The 8,870-nt window shown below is 44.6% G+C and overlaps 1 protein-coding gene and 1 pseudogene across 1 annotated transcript in view; both read right to left on the reverse strand.

Annotated features, from left to right (window-relative positions):
* STOX1 (storkhead box 1) overlaps nt 1-8,870 on the reverse strand; it is a 59,916-nt gene that overhangs the window by 41,320 nt on the left and 9,726 nt on the right. The window lies entirely within an intron of this gene.
* LOC119474163 lies at nt 3,655-3,754 on the reverse strand (annotated as a pseudogene).

The following is an 8,870-nucleotide window of genomic DNA, read 5'->3' on the forward strand; positions in this document are numbered from 1 at the left end:
GCTAATTTTTGTATTTTTAATAGAGACAGGGTTTCACCATGTTGGCTAGTCTGGTCTTGAACTCTTGACCTCAAGTGATCTGCCGGCCCTGGCCTCCCAAAGTGCTGGGATTACAGGTGTGAGCCACTGCACCCAGCAAATAGATGTACATATTTTGGGGGTACATATGGTAATCTGGTACATTCATATAGCGCATAAAGACCATATCAGGGTAATTAGGATATCTTCACCCTAAATATAAGTTTAATGATTTTTTTACTACCACAATCAGATGATAATTATATTAGAAAGTGAATTAAAACACAGTTAAGTTTACTCATGGAACATCTCAACTTCCTAGAACGTCCCTCTTTCTCCACTCTTTTTTTCCTTTTTTGAGGGGGTTGGGGGGGATAGTGTCACTCTGGAGTGCAGAGTGTAGCCCCGGCTGGAGTGCAGTGACACAATCATTGCAATCTTGACCTTCCAGGTTCAAGCAATCCTCTCACCTCAGCATCCTGAGTATCTGGAATCATAGTTGTACACATCACACCTGGCTAATTATTTTATTGTTTGTGGAGACACGGTTTCTCTATGTTGCCCAGGCTGGTCTCAAACTAAGTGATCCTCCCATCTCAGCTTCCCAAAGTATTGGAATTATAGGCATGAGCCACTGCACCTGGCCTCAATCTTGTTTTTTGTGTGTTTGTTCGCTTTTTGTTGGTTTTTTTATTTTTGTTTTTTCCTTCAGACAGGGTCTCGCTCTATAACCCAGGCTAGAGTGTAATGGCTCAATCTCGACTCACTGCAGCCTTGACCTCCTGGGCTCAAGCAATCCTACCTCCTCAGCATCCCAAGTAGCTAGCACTACAGCTGAAAGCCACCATGCCCAGCTAACTTTTCTATTTTTTGTAGAGACAGGATTTCACCACATTGCCCATGCTGGTCTTAAACTCCTGAGCTCATGTAATCCACCAACCTTGGCCTTCCAAAGAGCTGAGATTACAGGCATGAGCCACTATGCCTGGCCAAATGTTTAAATGTATCTCTGAATCAACTTGTGCACTACCACAATGACCACCACAATAATATACATGCCACACTTTGGGAAATATTGCCCTAATCGCTTGTGTGGGATGAAAGTGTGTAAATGAAAATAGAAGGCGCTGTCTTTGCAAAGTGCCCTGGTTTGAGAACCCGGCTTTCTTCTGAAAAGGATGTCTTCAACTTTTTTTTTCTGAGATGGAGTCTTGCTCTGTCACCAGGCTGGAGTGCAGTGGTATGATCTCGGCTCACTGCAACATCTGCCTCCCAGGTTCAAGCGATTCTCATGCCCCAGCCTTCCGAGTAGTTGGGACTACAGGCATGCAGTACCACACCCAGCTAATTTTTGTATTTTTCGTAGAGACGGGGTTTCACCATGTTGGCCAGGCTAGTCTCAATCTTCTGACCTCATGATCCACCCTCCTTGGCCTCCCAAAGTGCCAGGATTACAGACGTGAGCCACCGCACCCAGCCCAGGGTGTCTTCAACTTTTATGAACTTTGTACTAAAGGCACATCAAGTAACCACTAAGCTCTATAGCACTTTAAGTTAGAACAGTTTAAAGTGTGAGGGAGGGGAGCTCTTTGTATTACCAAGGCATTCAACCAGGAAACATAACTATGGGCAACTGCAGGGCTAGAGAAATAAGCTTCAGTTTATAAACAAAAAAACATGCTGTGCACAGTGGCTCATTGCTTTCCAGGTACTGGCCATCTTACATGACCCACAATTGCCATTTAAAGGGCACACCGTATCTTTCTTAGGGTTGTGAAGAGTCAGATGAGGGAAAGTTTAGGAGAAAAGGATTTGGACAAACGCTGTGATCAAAAATAAACAGAAACTGCTCCTTGCAGGTAATTTTTCAAACTATATTCCAACAGAAATCAAAATCTAGAACAGGGATGAAAGGACAATCATGAGAGGAATTTAAGTAACATATCTCATCCTGTAAGCTTCTGCCCTTACTAGATTTCTGTGTACAAGTGCTTGGCCCAATCAGATTGGAGAGGCCTTGCACACGTGAAGGCCGGGCAGGAGGTGCCCTGAGCTCCCTGGGTTCTCGCCAGCATGATCCCGAGATGAATCTCTCTGGTTGAGGGCTTCTTCCACAGCTGCCAGAGACTGAAATTCCCTCTGTCACATGGCCAGAAATCACACAATTGTCCATTTTTCAAAGCATAATTTTTATCCAGTATAAATTAAAAATAATATTGACAATTCCATATTATTAGGAAATGGTAATTTATAAGTTAAATAATAGGAAGGGGTCAGGAATTACTGGCCTAAGAGAATCATTCAGTGATTCAGTGGGTTGAGAACAGTGTATCACAGCATGGAACACGTACACGCCACACACTGTAGCTGAAGTCCAGAGACAGGAAGGAGCTGGCCAGTTAGGGGAGAAGTTAGGACTAGAATCCCGGTCTCGCGGACACACAGGGTCAATAATGCCTGCTTGAAACTGAAAAAGCAAAGCCTAGGCTACAAGAATATAGTCCTAATTAAGAAGAAAGTTTTTCTGTGTCTAATACCATGGTGATTTTTCAGCATATGAAATCAAGATGGCTGAAGGACATGCTCCAGAGTGACAGAATGAGGCCTCCAGGACAGACTGAGATGCCAGACATGGGTCCCATGCCTGGCTTGGCACTCTGTGAGGTCCACATAATAATTAACTGCTAACGTTGCCAGGCACAGTGGCTCATGCCTGTAATTCCAACACTTGGGGCCCAACGCAGCAGGACTGCTTGAGCTCAGGAGTTTCAGACCAGCCCTGGGAAACACGGCAAGAACCCAACTCTACAGAAAAATGTTTAAAAAATCAGCCAGGCATGGTAGCACGAGCGTGTAGTCCTACTACTTGGGAGGCTGAGGCAGGAGAATTGCTGGAGCCTGAGAATTCCAGCCTGGGTGACAGAGTGAGACTGTCTCAAAAAACAAAACAAACTGCTGACATTTACTGATAGCTCCCTGTGTGCTGGGCCCTCTTCTAAGTGCTTTATATGCATTGTTTCATTTAATCCTTGCAACCACACTATGAAATTGGTAGTATTATCATCTCTGTTTCACAGATGGGGAAGCAGAGGCATGGAGGGTTAAGCGAATTGCCCAGTATCTCATTGTTAGTAGCTATGATGGGATTTCAAGCCAGGCAGTACAGTTACAGAGCTGGTGCTCTAAGCACTGATATTTATTGGGCACTGTGTTCTGAAGGCTCTCCTCCCACTTCTTAAATATCTAACCTGACCAGTGGCATCGCAGGTCCAAGCAGTGGCATGGAAAGCCTACGCAAAGGCTGGGTGGAAAGTGAAAGGTCTTGCAGGCCACCAGGTTGGATCCTCAGTGCCCTTGTGCCTCTGGATAATTTAAATGAGTCTACTGAAGTTTCCATTTTCTTGGCTTTTTCAAGCACCTGCATTGCTTATTCCTTGGTATCTAGAAGGCATTTTGTCTCACAAAAGGTGTTCGAAGACTCAGAAACTCAAAGATCAAAATGTACATTTGTAACAGAATTAGAAACAAAGATTTACTAGAGAGATATACTGCTGCCACAACTCAGGAGACCTAATATTGATTGCTAAGATGTGAATTCTCCCTAAATTGATCTATAGATTAACATAACCCTTTTCTTTTTAATTGGAACACTTCATGAATTTGTGTGTCATCCTTGCACAGGGTAATCTTCTCTGTATCATTTGAATTTTAGTATATGTGCTGCCAAAGCAAGCACTAACACACCCTAAAAAAAATCTAAGCAGGATTTTTTTTAGAAATGGACAAGCTAATTCTAAAGTTTACATGGAAAAACCAAAGGACCAATAATAACCAAATAAAAAGAAACAAAGTTGAAGGACTTAGAATATCTGATTTCTATACAGTAATGAAGACACTGTAGTACTGGTGAAAGCATAGGCATATCGATCAAGAAAAAAGAACAGTCTAGAAATAGACCCACACATGTGGTCAAATGATATTTGACAAAAAGTCAAAGTTATCCAATGGAAAAAGGCCACTCTTTTCAACAAGGGAGTTACTGAAGAACTGTACATCCATACATAAAAAATAATCAGCCTCAGGCTGTAATCCCAGCACTTTGGGAGGCTGGGGAAGGTAGATCAACTGAGGTCAGGAGTTTGAGACCAGCCTGGCCAACATGGTGAAACCCCATCCCTACTAAAAATACAAAAAAAATTAGCCAGATGTGGTGGCACAAGCCTGTAATCCCAGCTTTCAGGAGGGTGAGGCAAGAGAATTGCTTGAATTCAGGAGGCAGAAGTTGCAGTGAGCTGAGATCACACCACTCCACTCCAGCCTGGGTGACAGAACTAGACTCTATCTCAAATAATAATAATAACAATAATAATAATAATAATAAACTCAATCCATAACTTGTACCACATACAAAAATTAACATGAAGTGCATCACAGATCTAAATGTTAAATCTCAAAGTAGGACCAGGCACAGTGGCTCACGCCTGTAATCCCAGCACTCTGGGAGGCCGAGGTGGGAGGATCGCTTGAGCCCAGGAGCTGGAGACCAGCCCAGGAAACGTGACAAAATCCTGTCTCTACTAAAAATACAAAAATTAGCCTGGTATGGCGGTGCAACACCTGTAGTCCCAGCTACTTGGGGGTGCTGAGGCAGGAGGATCACCTGAGCCTTCGGAGGTTGAGGCTGCAGTGAGCTATGATTGTACCACTGCACTCTGGCCTGGGTGACAGAGCGAGACTCTGTCTTGGGAAAAAAAAAAAAAGATTAAAATGTTTATTCTTCAAAAGACACTGGTAAGAAATTAAAAAGACAAGGCGGCCAGGCACTGTGGCTCACGACTATAATCCCAGCACTGTGGGAGGCTGAGGCGAGTGGATTACTTGAGGTCAGGTGTTTGAGACCAGCCTGGCCAACATGTCAAAACCCAGTCTCTATTAAAAATACAAAACTTTGCTGTGCATGGTGGTACACACCTGTAGTCTCAGCTACTCAGGAAGCTGAGGTGGGAGAATCACTTGAACTCAGGAAGTGGAGGTTGCAGCGACCCAAGATGAAACCACTGCACTCCAGCCTGGGCAACAGAACGAGACTCCATCTAAAAATAAATAAATAAATAAATAAAAATTTAAAAATAAAAAGATGGCCAGGTGCAGTGGCTCATGCCTGTAATCCCAGCACTTTGGGAGGCTAAGGCGGGAGGATCACAAGGTCAGGAGTTCCAGACCAGCCTGGCCAACATGGCGAAACCCTGTCTCTACTAAAAATACAAAAATTAGTTGGGCGTGGTGGCGCATGCCTGTAATCCCAGTCACTTGGGAGGCTGAGGCAGGAGAATGGCTTGAACCAGGGAGTCGGAGGTTGCGGTGAGCTGAGACTGCACCACTGCACTCCAGCCTGGCGACAAAGCAAGACTCCATCTCAAAATTTTTAAAAAAGTAAAAAGAAAAATAAAAAGACAAACCATAGTCTGGGAGAAAACATTTGCAAAACACATATCTGATAAAGGACTTATATCTAAAATATATGAAGAATTCCTACAATAAGGCAAAAAACTTTTTGCACGGGCAAAATATTTTGACAGACACTTATTAAAGAAGATACAGGCTGGGCATGGTGGCTCATGCCTATAATCCCAGTGCTGTGGGAAGCTGAGGCCAGTGGATTACCCATGGTCAGGAGTTCAAGACCATCCTGGCCAACATGGTGAAACCCCATCTCTACTAAAAATACAAAAATTAGCTGGGTGTGGTAGCAGGCACCTGTAATCCCAGCTACTCAGGATGCTGAGGCAGGAAGACTGCTTGAACCCAGGAGGCGGCGGTTGCAGTGCGTCAAGATCACACCATTGCACTCTAGCCTGGGCAACAAGGGTAACACTCCATCTAAAAAACAACAACAAAAAAAATCCAGAAATGGCAAATAAGCCTACATGAAAAGATGCTCAACTCACTAGTCATTAGGGAAATACAAATTAACGTCACAATGAACTACTATTATCCAACAATTAGTCCAGTCAAAAATAATAGCCTGGGCGCCATGGCTCACACCCATAATCCCAGCACTTTGGGAAGCCAAGTAGGGTGGATCACCTGAAGTCAGGAGTTCAAGACCAGCCTGGCCAACATGGGGAAACTCTGTCTCCACTAAATTAGCCAGGTGTGGTGGTGGGCACCTGTAATCCCAGCTACTTGGGAGGCTGAGGCAGAGAACTGCTTGAACCTGGGGCAGAGAACTGCTTGAACCTGGGAGACAGAGGTTGCAGTGAACCAAGGTCATGCCATTGTACTCCAGCCTGGGCAACAAGAGCGAAATTCTGTCTCCAGACAATCAATCAATCAATAACAAAAATAATAACATACTGACAATATCAAATGCTGGACTGGAATTCTCATACATTGATGGCACAAATACAAAGTGGTATAATCGTTTCGAAAAGCAGCCCTCTAATTCACACCTGGGTATTTACCCAAAAGAAATGAAAACATGTCCACAGACCTGTCAATGAATGTTGTTATAGTTCTATTCATAATCACCAAAATTTCAGTCAGGTACAGTGGTTCACACCTATAATCCCAGCACTTTGGGAGGCCAAGGTGGGAGGATTGCTTGAGAGCGAGTTCGAAACCAGCCTGAGCAATATAGTGAGACCCCATCACTACCAAAAATAAATAGCTGGGTATGGTGGCCCATGCCTACAGTCCCAGCTACTAGGGAGGCTGGGGTGGGAGGATGGCTCGAGTCCAGGAATTTGAGGTTACAGTGAGCTATGATTGCACCACTGCACTCCAGCATGGGTGACAGAGCAAGACTCTGTTTGAAAAAATAAAAATATAAATATAAAATATAGGCTGGGCGCGGTGGCTCAAGCCTGTAATCCCAGTACTTTGGGAGACCGAGGCGGGTGGATCACGAGGTCAAGAGATCAAGACCATCCTGATCAACATGGTGAAACCCCGTCTCTACTAAAACTACAAAAAATTAGGTGGGCATGGTGGCGCGCGCCTGTAGTCCCAGCTACTCAGGAGGCCGAGGCAGGAGAATTGCCTGAACCCAGGAGGCGGAGGTTGCGGTGAGCCGAGATCGCGCCATTGCACTCCAGCCTGGGTAACAAGAGCGAAACTCCGTCTCAAAAAAAAAAAAAAAAGCAAAAACAGTCAGGTGTAGTGGCTTACACCTGTAATCCCAGCACTTCGGGAGGCTGAGGCAGATGGATCATGAGGTCAGGAGTTCAAGACCAGCCTGGCCAATATGGTGAAACTCTGTTTCTACTAAACATACAAAAATTAACTGGGCATTGAACATACATAAAATTGGTTGCATTTCTATACATTAACAATAAACTATCCAAAAAGGAATTAAGAAAACAATCCTAGCTCACGCCTGTAATCACATCACTTTGGGAGGCCACGGGGAAAGGATTGCTTGAGCCCAGGAGTTCAAGACTAGCCTAGGCAACATGGTGAAACCCCATCTCTACTAAAACTACAAAAATTAGCCGGGTGTTATGGCACCTGCCTATAGCCACAGCTACTAGAGAGGCTGAGATGAAAGGATCACTTAAGCCTGGGATGTTGAGGCTGCAGGGAGCCAGGATCACAGCACTGCACGTCAGCCTGGGTGACAGAGCCAAACCCTATCTCAAAAAAAGAAAAAAAGAAAAGAATCCCATTGACAACAGCACCAAAGGGAATAAAATACTTAGGAACAAACTTAACTAAGGAGGTGAAAGATAGGCATTACTGAAAGCTACATAAAACACTGATGAGAGAAATTAAAGAAGGCACAAATAGATGGAAAGACATGCTGGTACTCGTACTGTACACTTTTCAAAGTGCTTGCATAGATGGTATCTAATTGGAGTCCGATGCCAAATCTGTGCAGTAGAAAGGGCAGGCGGAACACTCGCCAACACATGAGCCAACCATGGCCCCAAGAGGACTGAATGAGAAGCTGGTTACTCAGCTGCTTAGTGACAAGGGATTAGATCCTAGATGTCCTGCATGGCTCTTGAGGTCTTTCTCAGATGTCAGATCTGCCACTGAACAAGTCCCATGGGCCCTCTGGTAGGCCCATGGGGGATTACGTCACCTTTCAGAGGTGCCACCATTCCAGGCAAACACTGATGGAAGATAATGCATATTTAAGGCTGGGAAGTATCTACCATGTATATCAAGTAAACAGGATTACAAATATAATTACATACATGCACTTTGTTGCAGAATACTCCTCAGTGGCCTCAGGCTCAAACCCAGACCCATCAGTAGAGCAGTCAGGGCCCATTCCATGCCAGCACCTCTGCAAATCCTTTGTGCCAACGCCCACCTACTGCTCCATGCTCCAGCTGCACCCAGAAGCTTGTGGTTCCCCATATGGGTCATACAACTGGGACACATGCCCTCCCTCTCAACTTAAAATGTTCTTCTCACTACACTAACATCTGCTTATTCTGCATATCTTAGTTTAGGCATCACTTCCTCCAGGGAGTGTTCCTTGAATACACACATATGCATGGGATTCTTGATCATCTATCCTTTTATTGCTCCCTATAACTGTGTGTCACTTATTCATCCATCTGGTCCCTAGACTATGAGCTCCTTAAGGTCAGGGCATGAGCCTTTTGCCCTTCTGTATGGACCGACCGATCAGGCTGGGCACAGGGTAAATCCTCACTGCATACCTAACAATTGACTTTGAGCACAAGGGAGGCCCAGCATGGTGTGGGTGCTTCAACAACTGTGTAGTCAGATGCTTGGTGAAGGGGAAATGATAGCAGAGAACCAAGATGTCTGGGCAGTGCTAAGAGGAAGGTACACTTCCCCGTTTGTGGAAAATATCTTTTTTTTTTTTTTTTTTT

The sequence above is a fragment of the Cebus imitator genome, unplaced genomic scaffold (assembly GCF_001604975.1).
Source record: "Cebus imitator isolate Cc_AM_T3 unplaced genomic scaffold, Cebus_imitator-1.0 Scaffold215, whole genome shotgun sequence".
In the NCBI taxonomy this organism is placed as follows: Eukaryota; Metazoa; Chordata; class Mammalia; order Primates; family Cebidae; genus Cebus; species Cebus imitator.